Below are 12,989 nucleotides of genomic sequence, written 5' to 3'. Positions count from 1 at the left end.
GCCCCTCCCTATCCCCTAGCATGTGTATAGGCACCCATTAAGGTTTTGGACTTCCGTATATAGGTATAGTGTATAAGGAGAGATGCAAGTATAGATATAGATTCTGTGCAAGGGAAGAATGTGAAAACTCATAATGAGGGATGTTTTTTTTCAGGCCTCTACGTCTTGTAAATGAAGAATTGGCTTGGCAGTTCCTGGAGCTGTGCATGCACTGTTACACAAGTTGTTTAACAGGATAGTCTGGCTCTGGTGAAATGACATTTCAACTTGCTAACAAGAGTGCAAAGTTCATGCCTGAGTCAAGCAGCTCAGGTTCTTAACTGCACTTGCGTGTAAAGCCTTAAGCTACTTTTCTGCTCCCCCAGGCCAGGGATAGAAGTTACACATAAACTAGTTTAAGTGATCAGAAACTGGTTTAAACCTGTAACAGAAGTTCAGTGCACATAAACCAGTTTCAAGATGGCTGAAACTGGTTTAAGATAAACCTGGCTGAATGTACTATCAGACTTAACTGATTTGGGTCAAACCAGTTTATGAAACTTCTCTCCCAGACCCCTTCCTGGTTCAAGTTAAATCAGAGTATGGCCCTGCCCCTCTGCTTCCTAGCTGGAGCAGTGAGGACTGGCTGTCGTGGGGATGGGAGGGGCAAGCCTGGCTGGGGATGCAGCCCAGTCTACAATGTGGGGAGGGGACTGCCTCTCCCCAAGGCAAACCCCAGCTGAGGTCTGGGGCCAGGGAGGGGGGCTAAATACTCCTTCCCCCACTCAAGCTGCTGGGTGCAACTGTGGGCTACAAATCCCAGAGGCACCTGGAAGCAGGAAGAGGAAGTGATGAGCAACCCTGAAGAGTCCTGCTGTTGTAATTCTGGACTGCAAATCCCAGAAAGCTCACAGGCAGCAAGAAAAGAAAGTGAACACACAGCCAGAGAGCCCTGCTCTAGCACCCTCTGGCTTCTGGCCTGAGCTATTGCAGGCATGTGGCTGCATTCCCTGAATCAAAGGTAAATGTCTGTTCACTTCTGTTTCAGTTTAATCTATGCAGTCTAGGCTAACGAGCAGACTGAATCAATTCAGCCTCAGGCTTCTGACTGTTTGTACTTAGCCCCAGTCTTGGTTAGTCAGGGGCTACAATAACTGCCAGGGTAACTGGGAGTACCCCTCAGATATGCTATAACCCTATTGGGACTTCTGTGTTAGCTGCGTTTGAGGTGGATCACGAGTGTTCCATTCTTTCTACCCCTTGTTTGACATCCACATGCCCCTCCCCATCTAATACCCCTGCTATTTGGGGGGAGGGGAGAGGAGGGGAGGGAGGAGCAGGTGGTGTAAAGGCAGAGGGCCAGATTCCATTTTACTTAGGTGCATACATAGATTTAGGTGTCTAAGTGTGATTCTGTCCCACCCTGCACAAGTCTATGAAAAACTGTTAATACAAAAGGTGGTGTGGTGGGTTGCAGTCCTCCACCTCATTGCTTTTTTATGACTTAGTCTTAAGGGTCAGATGATGGCGTGTAACAAAATTAGATGCCATGCTGATTTCCAGGGATTTGAACAGGGTGGACTAGAATTACACTCAGGTGCTTAAGTCCACCTTGATGTCCAATAAGTGGAATAAAATCTGGCACAGAATCCTCCTGCAAAGGGCAGCTTTCTGCAGGGCTGTCCCTAGGGGGGGTGAGGCGAATCAGGACAACCACCCTGGACCCACGCTTTGGGGGGCCCCACAGACAGTCCCGTACAGGCCTTGCTGTGGCCACCATGAGCTGCCACTGCCAAGTGCTGCTAGCTCTGGCTTCTTGCCACATCCCCCTGCTTTGGCTGCTTGCCACCTCCTGCCACTGGCTCCAGCCGCTCGCCACACCCCCAGCTCCGCCAGCTCTACCCAGTTGTCACCCCCACTGACTCTGGCCACTTGCCACCAAGGTTCCCTCTAAGCTGCATGTGTTTGTGGCCACACACAATAAAAAATCTTGCTGCACAGTAACTTTTTAATTCCATGCACCCGCCTGGAGAGGAGCTGGGCTGCAGCTTCCTGTAAACTTTGGGTGCGGAGCACAGCAGAGGCACTGGGGCCAGCACAGGACACTTACTGGTGGTAAGTTACCACTTGGCTGCATGGGGGCCACTCCTCACTCCTCCCTCCACTTTTCACTCCTCACTGCTCCAGCATCCCCATGGGGAGGGTGAGTGGCATGGGGAAGGCAGCGGCTCCTCCCTGAGGTGAGGCAGGGGCAGGAATTGGGGCTGGGGCAGAGTCGTTCCCCAGCTTCTTTGGGTGAGCTTCAACTTGAGCCCCGACCCCATGTGCCTCCCCAGCCAGGGTGGTTGGAGAAATGGAGAACCTGCCTTGGTGTGTCATAGCTCCAGGCTTCAGGGCTTCTGCTGATCACCTGAAGGAGCAAGGAAGAGCTTGCCCCTCTCAGCTTTAAGCCCTGGACATTGGCCACAGCCAGAGATGGGAGATGGGTGCCCCCAGAGGTTTTGAGAGACCTTCCAGGTGCAAGGACTGTGGAGGTTTTCCCCCTGCCTCTAGCACGGGGCATGGTCAGCTGTCTAGGTCTGTTTGAACACATCGTGCCCAAGAAACACCCTGCCACTGCCATGGCAAAGGTCTCGGTGCTCCCGTTGTGTGTCCTGCTCCCATCCTATGGCTTGCAGTGGGGTTTTGGGGCAAGGGCTGCCCTGGATCTACAGTGGGTGAAAGGGGCTGGAGTGGATGTTGTGGACCCCTTTGCACAGTTGTCTGCTAGCATGTGCAGGGGCCCTGTCTGGGATTTCCCAGCAGGTCACTTCTAGTCTTATGCTGAATGTAGGCATTCCCCTGGCATGTGCTGAAGGGGGGAGGCAGGACCAATTCTGGAACAGACCAAAGTGGTGTGCTCATGGACCGAAGCAGTTAGCTCGCGGATTGCTAAACTTTAGAGGGAACATTACTTGCCACCCCCTGCTCCGCTAGCTCTGACCGCTCACCACCCCCTCCCCTCACTTTGCTGGCTGCGGCCGCTTGCCAGCCATGCTCTGCCAGCTCTGGCCACTCGCTGCCAGCCCCCTCTCTCCTGGGCCCTGCTCAGGCTGATATGTCCTGGGCCCCGCACACCCCTAGGGATGGCTCTGGCTTTCTGTCTGTATAGCTGAGGTAGTCCCAGGCACTGAGGACTGAACCCAAAGAGACTCTCTGTTGTCAGTATTCACCTATTGCTTGGAAATTCTGTTGAAACGCTTTTAAATTCCTTCCTAGGAGTCTGTGATCCAAAGCCCACGAAGGGAATACATCTCTGAAGGCAGGAGAAGAGCCTAATATTTTGACAAAGTGAATTCAATCACACAGCTAGACGAGTAGTGGTTTAATAAAAATCTGCTGAGGGTAAGCAGTATGTCAAGCTATTGAAACCACTATTTGATTTAGCTTTTCTAGGCTTTGGGGTTTTAAAAGCAGTATAAATACATTTCAGCCAAACTGTTGTGGAAATTGAGTAACTGATGCGAGATCCATTAATAAGTATTGTATTTCATTAAAAGCAGAGGCAGTGTGAACTATGCAGTTGACAGGTTTTTGGAAGGTCAGTTCCCAGTGGTGCAAAGTTACCTTAGGTTTAGAAAAAACATATGAAAATCTTTTATGAACTGAAAAAAGTTTTATAGTGGAGTACAAAGGACCAGAGTTTGCCACTCTGATTTGTGATGTGGATGACAAAAGTAGAGTTCAGAAAAGCTTAGCAGGAATGGAGACATCATAACCCCATTAGAGAGAGAGTCGTTTGAAAACATTGATCCACTTGCCCTTTGGCTTTGGGAAAGTTTGGATTGGGTTCTGAACTCCTTAGCTGTCTCTTCTCTAAGGGACCTTTGCCATAGTGCTTGTTCCCAGTGATTGAGGGGTTAATTCAACATCAGCTTCCTTCTTTTCCTGCATATACTAGTGGTGACATTGGGAGGTCTAGTAGGGCATGTCCGTTTGAAATGCCCTTGGGAAGGCATGGCTTCTCAACCAGCTTGTGGTAGGGTAATAAGATGGGGCATTTTGCTTTGTAATTTCTGACTGTGGTAACTTACATTACTTTCCCCTTCCTAAATGCTTAGTTCAAGAAGAGACTTTGAGTGTAAATGGGCTTCCTTATTCATGGAAGTCACCCAGTGAAATCAACAGGAGTTTTGTGACACAGGCTCAGTCCAGAATTCCTAGTTCCCTTTTGTATGCACACATCTTATAAATGAATTAAAAAATGAGCTTTGATTGTATCTGGCTTGATATGGCTTAAAAAAACATGGCGGGGGTGGGGAGGTAGTTATTATTTAGCTCTCCAGCTGATGGGAGAACGAACATGTTCGAGCAAACTTTCTCATGTAATCTAATTTCAGGGGCACTTTGAATGCTTGCAATTGCTGTTAGACACAGCAACTATTAGGCCAAGACTAAAATAATTGCATTTGTTTTTTCTGTATTCCTATTATGTTAAATAACAGCCTTGAGAGATTGTTGTAGTTGACAGATTAGGCCAGAAGTGATATTTACTGTGGAAGTACTGAGACCAGTGCTGTATTACAACAGTTACTGAACATTCTCCTTTTACACTGTTAGCAAGCATGTTTCAAAAAGAATAGCTTTAGGGATTAAATTATTCTGCTATATTTTTCACTAAAATATTAAAGCAGTTTGAATCTGAAAATGTTTAAATTGTCTACTACACTAAGAAATAATAAGGAAAAATGGCAAAGAATGAGCTAACTGCATTCACTTGCCACTAAACAACTTTGAGGTAAGCAGACTATTCCAACTTTTCTCTGAGCCTAACTTGCATAAAAGGAACTGTTCCAAACAGGATATTTTACCACACCTTTAACGCTCCTACCAAATATGAACTTTCATTTCTACTTAGGAGAACTTTTACAGTCTTTTCTCCTGTCCCTGAAGAAGGGTGCTTGTACCTGAAAGCTTGCAATTCAAGAACTTTTTTTTCAAAAATCTAGTTGGTTTAATAAAGTATACCACTTCTACCATGCGTTCTGATTCCTTCTGCATTTACTGAATAATTTCTCGGGGCTCACGTTGCTGTTGTAAAAGTGCTTACCTGGCATTCGTGAAGTCCATACTATGGATAGCACAAATACTGGTATGCAGGTTATTCTCACATCAGATGTGTTTCAAACTGTATTGGAAGAAAAAAATCTTTGTCTCCATAGTCCTTTCTGTCTTGGGTCTTTTCAGTGAGATTGCCAAGAAGGGTTCCTCTTCTGTCTGGTGGGACAGATTTTTATTAAACCACTATTTGACTACCTATGTGATTGAATTCACTTTGTCAAAATATTACATTCTTCTCCTGCCTTCAGAGATATACTTTCTTTGTGGGCTTTGGATCACAGATTCCTGGGAAAGAATTTAAAAGAGTTTCAGCTAGAGGTGCACCAATATATCAGTTGCATATCGGATTGGCACCGAAAAAAGGAAAATTACCATTGGCTATTGGGTTTTTTTGGCTGATGTAGCCAATAATGTTCACCGATAAATATAATATGCCTTCTGGCCAGGGCCCCTGGATGCCGCGTGCAGGTGCATACATGCACGTAGCCAGGAATGCAGCTGGGCAGTGTGGAGAGCAGTGCCTTGCAGGTAAGTCTGGGGAGGGGGGGCATGGGGGAGGGAAGGAGCATTGGGGTGGGGTGCAGATCGAGGCCCCCACAGTGAGGGAGGGAGTGGGGCAGGGGCAGCTCCCCACCACTGCGCACATCCTCTGGGGAAGGCATGGGGGGACATGTGCACTACCAGATTTGTGTGTGGGGCAGATGCAGGCTGCTTGCTGTGGGCTCTGGTCTCTCCATTATGCTGTCTTTCCCTCAGGAGCCCTGCATTGGCCATGTGCCCCCTGCACACCCAGCAGCAGTGGGGCAGTGAGTTTTGCCTCCCGCTGCTAGTTGTGCAGGGGTCACATGGCCAGTGTGCAGCCCCCAGGGCAAAGGCAGCAGGGCGGAGAGCCCCAAACCCACTGTGGGCAGCCCACATCCACTCTCGCCCCACTCAGCTTGGCTCCACTTAAAAGCGTCCCTGCACTTTAAAATGGTGGTTTCATAGTTCATAGTTTCATAGTTGATAGAGTTGGAAGGGACCTGAGCAGATCATCAAGTCTGACCCCCTGCCGTGGCAGGAAAGAATGTTGGGGTCAAACGACCCCAGCATGGTGTTCATCTAGCCTTCTCTTAAAGACCCACAGGGTAGGAGCGAGCACCACTTCTCTTGGAAGTTGGTTCCACATCCTAGCCACCCTAACTGTGAAGTAATGCCTCTTGATATCTAGCCTGAATCAACACTCCGTCAACTTATGGCCATTATTCCTTGTTACCCCCAGTAGTGCTCGGGGGAACAGGGACTCTCCCATTGCCTGCTGGTCTCCCTTGTCCAGTTTATATACGGCCACCAGTTCCCCTCTCAGCCTTTTCTTGTGGAGGTTGAACAGGTTCGGGTCTCATGGCCTCTCCTTGTAGGGCCTGCCCTGCTGCCCTCAGTCATGCGAGTGGCCCTCCTCTGAACCCTCTCGATGTTGTCCACATCCCTCCTGAAGTGGTGGCGGTGCTTGAACTAAAGCTCATTTGACATGCCTTAGTTTAAGTGCACCTGCCGCCATTTTAAAGTGGTGGGATGCTGATCCCCTGGATCTGCAGCTCTGTCCCACTCCCTGCCTCAGCCCTGGGTCCCATTCACCACCCTGGCTGGGCAACACCCTCAGCCCCTGCCCCACTCCCTCCCTCACTGTGGGGCCTCAATCTACCCCTACCCAGACCTCTTCCCTCCTTCACACCCCTTCCCCTCCACAGACTTACCTGCAGGGAGCTGCTCTCCAAACTGCTCAGCTGCATTCCTGTAAATCAGTTATCGGGTCCGTATCAGCCAGTATGGCTGGTTAATATAATCAGGTATTGGTATTGGCCAAGAAAATTCTTACCAGTGCACCCATAGTTTCAACAGAATTTCCAGGCAATAGGTGAATACTTCTGATAAGTGAAAGTCTCTTTGGGCTCAGTCCTCACTGCCTGGGTTTACCTCAAGTAATACGACGATACAGTTGTGTACTGTTTCATAGATTTTTTTTTGGTGAGAGCTAGTCTGAGACTACAAATTCACTCTACCTTGGCTACAGAAAAGCCAGACCCAAAGGGAAATGATTTCTCTTCGTCCCTGTTTGTGTGAATTAAACTGGTGATCAAAGGTAAAAGATCATGTGTTGTGGCACTGTTTCCTGAACTATATGTTGTTTCTAAGGAGAAATTTTCTGCTTGAGCATAATGGAAAATTCAGACAGATATTACATAAGATAATGCGGAACTAAATGCAAAGAAAGATTGGAAAATACTGAGATTATATATAACTTTCTAAAAAATGTGTCTGCAGTGTCAGAACAAAACAATCTATTTGATAATATCCAGAAAGAAGTAAATTGTCACATAACCCTTGACAATTCACGTCATTCTTTTTAGTAACTGTATCAGATGGCCTGTTGCATAATAATTTCGGATTAGACAAGTGTCCTGAATTAATTTCTGTATAGAGTGGTATCCCTATTTTGATGCTTGAACAAGAACACATACCCTTTTTCATGAAGATATTAAATGTCTGTTGCAAGCAGCAAAACTGAAATCAGAGCTACTCTTTGCATGTTCCATCCCCAGGTTATAACAGAGTATAAATGTAGAATTTTTTCTATAAATTTTCTACGTTCAAAATTTTGAGCAAGATAACGTTTTAATGGGATGTGCAATGCCCTATTAACAGACATTCATTGCTGTGGGATAAGGGTATTAGTAGTAAAGCAACATGCACACCATCTTGAGCTGATGTCACTATTGACTCAAAGCCGAGAACTCATGGTTCATAAAATTCAGTATGGTTGCAGCCAGGTCTTTTGGAAGTTGTGCCCTGTGGCCCCATCTGTTTTGACAGAAATTAACTAATTTCTGGCAAGTGTCATCCTTTCATTGCTCATTTCTAATTTGCTCAAGTCTAGTAGCAGGATTTCTCACCCACCCATTTTTTATCTGTTTTGAACATGTATGGCTTTTTCAAAGTCTCCACCATGATTCATGAATTGTTCACTAAAATACCCTGCATTCTTGTTGCTATACAGTATTTAGCTTGGCAAATGAAATGGGTTTAGTCAACAAGACAAGTAAATGCAGTAAAGAGCTATGTGTTGAGTATACGCAACAAAGCAGGAGGTGCTGGCACCTTTCAAGATGGAATCTTGTTTCTAACACCCTAATTATCTATCCATGTATTCCAACAAATTCAAGACTGCTGCTTCTGAGGCTTTGTGTCACTCATCCAACCTGGGCCTAAGAATAGTAGATGTATCTTCAAATGTTAAACTTGGTATTTGTTGATAAGTTGTACTAATTATTAAATGACTGATTTTAAAAAAAATAAGTAAACTTAAAGACAGTTAGACTCTAGTTAGAGCTAGAATAAAATACACTGTTTAGTAGGAGTAATATATTAAGGATGGTCTCTAACATGATTTCATCTCTTATGGTTGAGAAGCTGTAAAAGAAACTTGAAATTAAGAAGCTTGGTATTTGGCAGGACCAGTCCCTTAAGGGGACTGTTCCCTTAAGGGGAATGTTTTCATCCCTCATTTGTAACACACTTCTTGTACCAAACAGAGAGGGCATGCCCAGGCACTGCACTTCTCTGTGGCCAAATACATGTCTCAGCCTAATGTTCTATTGGTTTCACTGGAATGTTACTGTACGGTTGTAATTCTGTAGCACTTTAAAGCTGATCTAACATCTCTCCCAACTATCCAGTTGGTCCAATAAAAGTTATCACTAAAAAACACCTTGCTTTTGGAATGCAATTAGTAGCCTAAAACTGGGGAGCTGATGAACAGCAAAATGGTTAATATTCGCAGAGGTAGGCTAGAGGCACACCTCTGAGTCAAGGTTGTCTCATAAGTGGCATTGGCCCAAGAGCAGCCCTAAGAGGTATTATGACTCAGTAGCCCTCCCCTCCCCACCCCAAAGCATAGATTGCTTCCCTCTTGTTCAGGGGTGAGTAGTGTGCTGTTACCAGGCTGTCTTAGCTGCACTGGCTAAGGCATTTGTGGGGGAAAAAAAATTAAGGTGCCATCCATCTCCCACTTTCTGCCCACTCACTTGGTTCTGAGAGTGAGCCAGGTGCACAGTGACTGGTAGGCCTGTGCGAGTCGGCAGCGATCTGATCTGGCTTCAGATCCGGCCACTTCGGATGGCAGTGATCCAATCCAGAGCTCCGGACTGGGTTTCTGCCTTGATCCAGCTGAAGCGGCTCTGAAGCTTTGGAGCTGCCTCGGAGATCCGGCCGTAGGGTATAATGGGGGAATCAATGAAATATCTATAACTTTGTTGTTTTTTATCTGATTTGGATGAAACTTGCAGGGATGGTAGCCTGTGCTGAGAACATGAAACATGCCAAGTTTCAAGAAGACCAGTTTAGGGGTTTTGGGGGAATTGTACCCCAAATTCTTGAAAGCAAAATTCCTGTCATGTCTGTGTTACACCACAAGGGGTCAAAACTGCAGGGGTGGTGGCTCTTACTGAGGCCACAAAGCCTGCCAAGTTTCAAGAAGATCGGTGCAGGGGTTTGGGGGGAACTGCACCCCAAGCTGCGGACAAGCAAAACTCTTGACATGGGTGACACTGTGTGTTAAGGTGCAATGGGGTGAAAGCTGCAGGGATGGTGGCCCCTGCTGAGGCCACAATGCCTGCCAGCTGTTGAGATCGGTGCAGAGAGGGGGTCTGGAGCCCTGCATCCCTAGCTGCTGACAGGCAAAACTCGTGCCATGGGTGCTTGTGGGACTGACTGTCTCTGTCTTGGGACAGTTGATTGTCTGTATTGATTCTTTCCTCTCCCTAGCCTGGTTTTGTAGTTGCTAATTGATGGCAATTAACTGGCTACATTAGCTAGGTCCTGTGTACTGAGGTGATCCCTGAGTGAATCATGACTGATTGGTAACTGGTAACGCAGTAGCTTAGCAGCCAGGCCTGCAGTAGCGTCTCCCGTGCCCCAAGACAGACAGTCAGTCCCACAAGCACCCATGACACGAGTTTTGCCTGTCAGCAGCTAGGGGTGCAGGGCCCCAGAACCCCCCTGCACCGATCTCCTCGACAGCTGGCAGGCATTGTGGCCGCAGCAGGGACCACCATCGTTGCAGCTGTCACCCTGCTGTGCCTTAACACACAGTGTCATCCATGTCATGAGTTTTGCTTGTCCGTAGCTTGAGGGGCAGTTCCCCCCAAGCCCCTGCACCAATCTTCTTGAGACTTGGCAGACTTTGTGGCCTCAGCAAGAGCTACCAGCCCTCCAATTTTGACCTCCCTGTGTTGTAACACATAGACGTGACAGGAGTTTTGCTTTCACGAATTTGGGGTGCAGTTCCCCCAAACCCCTGCACCGATCTTCTTGAAACTTGGCAGGCTTCATGCTCTCTGCAGAGTCTACCACTCCTGAAAATTTCATCCAAATCAGATAAAAAAAACAACAAAGTTATAGATATTTTATTGTTTCCCCATTATACCCTATGGCTGGATCTCCAAGGTGGCTCCCAAAGCACTTTGGAAGCTCCAAACCACTTCGGGAAGCCTAACGAGGCCAGCGCTTCGACCTGGACGTGCTGCTTCGGATCCCAAAGTGTCCGAAGCTTCTCCGGATCTGAAGCTGTGTTCAAAGCCTCTCACAGCCCTAGTGACTAGTTGCTCCTGCATGCTCAGAGCCAAGATCCAGGCAGGTTTTTCTGGGATGGAGGGGTTGCAGCCATTGTCCTGCACTGCTGGGAATCCAGGCCCCCATCTAGCCCCAGGTTACTAAAAGTAAACTCCTCAGTATGTTTTCTAGTCGAGCACTGATGACAGGCCACCTTAAATAGGCTCCTGGGTTCAAGCAAGTTGCTCAAGGCCATTTTTGCAGGCTTCAGTTTAAAGAGGTGCATGTGCTAAAGGTGGCTGATGTAATAATCTTGTATCTTGTCCCTCTTCAGACTGAATAATGACATAACTACTAATAATATTAATCCTGGGTCATACCTGTCATTGCTCTATGTTTCAGCAGTTTCCCAGACACTAGCAGATAGCTGTGACAGATGGCTGTGATTAATTACAGTGACCAAGCTGATATGATCTTTCCTCTGGGCAATATCTTTAACATTTCTTCCTTGAAGACAAAATTCAGTGCAGCAGCTGTAGTTTTGTAGTGCTCAGTGGTATATATCTGGAATACTATTTGCATTGCTCATTTCTGCAAGTTCTGTGATTGGATGTACAGCATCTGCGATATTCAGTGAGGGGGAAAGTGTGGTTGTTATTTAATCCTAATTTACTGTAACCCTGGCTGACTCACCTGTATAAAGGGGCCTTCCCAAGGAAGCAGCTGTTCCTTGGTAAAACAGGTGGGGCAGTAGGGAAAGCCGTCCATTGGCTCATTAACATTCAGGCACAACATAGGAGCCAGATCATGCTCTGTTGCAGTACATTTAAAACAGGCATCTGTTTGATTTGCTGCTAAGAGTGAAAACTGATCATGATAAAGGAAAACTGGATGCCAACATTGGCAAATCATGCAGCTGCCAGACAGACTGCTTTCTTCTTGAATGCATGGTGAAGATAAAAGCGTTCTCCTGTGGATGTTTAACTGTGCATGGAGCCTCTTTTTTTCTCTTGAGACAGTGTCATCATCCAAGTGGACCTTGAGAAGTGTGTTTAGTAATCTTGTCTTTCACTTGGTGGACCTAATGCAGCTTGGCTTTTTAATAGGTAATCAGTGATTTCTCTGATAATGGACAGGACAATCAGTTTCTTTCTCTTCATACGTTCAGGGGAGGACTTTAAAGTGGCTGCTCCTGCCGTACAGTTTTAAAGAAGTGGACCACATCTGTGCCTCTGGTAACTCTCAGTAACTTTCAGTTTGCTAGACCTCTGCCACCAAGCACACTGGAAATGAGTTTCTCAGATTCAGTGGCAGGGCTTTCTGTTATTGCTTTTCCCATTAACCATTAACATAAGGTTCCTCCCTTTAAACATACAAAAGGGACAGAGGTTTGACAGGCACGGCCAGAGCACAGTCCACTTGTTTCTTGAGGACAGGGGTATTCTAGACATCCAGAAGCAAAGAAGAGCCAGCAGGATGTGCTAGTCCATGGGATGGAATTTCTGCTCCTTTCCATTCCTCGTCATGACCAGATGATTGAATACAGCGTCCAAGTAAGTCTGGATTTCTTATGGGTGAGGGGTCAAGCCGGGTGATACGTGGCATTTAAAGTGTTTGTTGATGGCATCAGAGGAGGAAGAAAAAAAAAATAGAAACAAAAGGAGCTTGAAATACTGGAGGACTCATTTTCTTTAACATGTGGACTGTTTTCTGTGACCAGTTCCATAGTTCAATGTATCTCAGTAATTTAGTCTACCAAGAGGGGGTTATGAAAATAACACCAGATCTGTCTTGGTGGTAATTTTAAATGCTGGTATTTTGCTTATCATGTACAATATGAGGGAAATCTTTGGGTTATAATGTGCTGGCAAGATCATATGACTCTTGGATGGATCCTAACTCCTGCATTTGGGAAACTGCATGTTGTACTATCTTCCTTACTATGAATTAGCACAGATTTTCTTTTTCTATATGTGCAGCTAACTTCCAGTTCTAAATAGCATGTGCTCCTTTTCCCAGAATACAGGTTCTCTACCCCCTGCATCTCTGGAAGTACCATCAGATTTAAAAAGGGATGTTGTCCCCTGTACAGTTGGGATATGTATATTGAATATGCTGAATTCACTGCAGCTCTTGATAACTAGAGAGGTTCTGCACTTGCTTATACCCAGGCTGTATTTGGCTTACAGTGACTATGGGTTTTTTTTATTTTGGCTGAGCAGGCTGGAAAGGAAGCCAGTGTTAAACGCAGCTCTGCTGGCAAGCTCCTTTATGCTGCTTTGGCTCCGATGCCTATTTTGTTAAAAATGTGTTCTAAAAAAATT

General features: G+C 46.3%; 1 protein-coding gene across 5 annotated transcripts in view; it reads left to right on the top strand.

Moving 5' to 3' along the window:
• Positions 1 to 12,989, top strand: part of DENND2B (DENN domain containing 2B) — a 299,081-nt gene that overhangs the window by 152,395 nt on the left and 133,697 nt on the right. The window lies entirely within an intron of this gene.

Source organism: Alligator mississippiensis, chromosome 2 (assembly GCF_030867095.1).
Source record: "Alligator mississippiensis isolate rAllMis1 chromosome 2, rAllMis1, whole genome shotgun sequence".
NCBI lineage: Eukaryota > Metazoa > Chordata > Crocodylia > Alligatoridae > Alligator > Alligator mississippiensis.
Note: the sequence above shows the minus strand (reverse complement) of the source record. Positions and strands in the feature narration are given on the sequence as shown.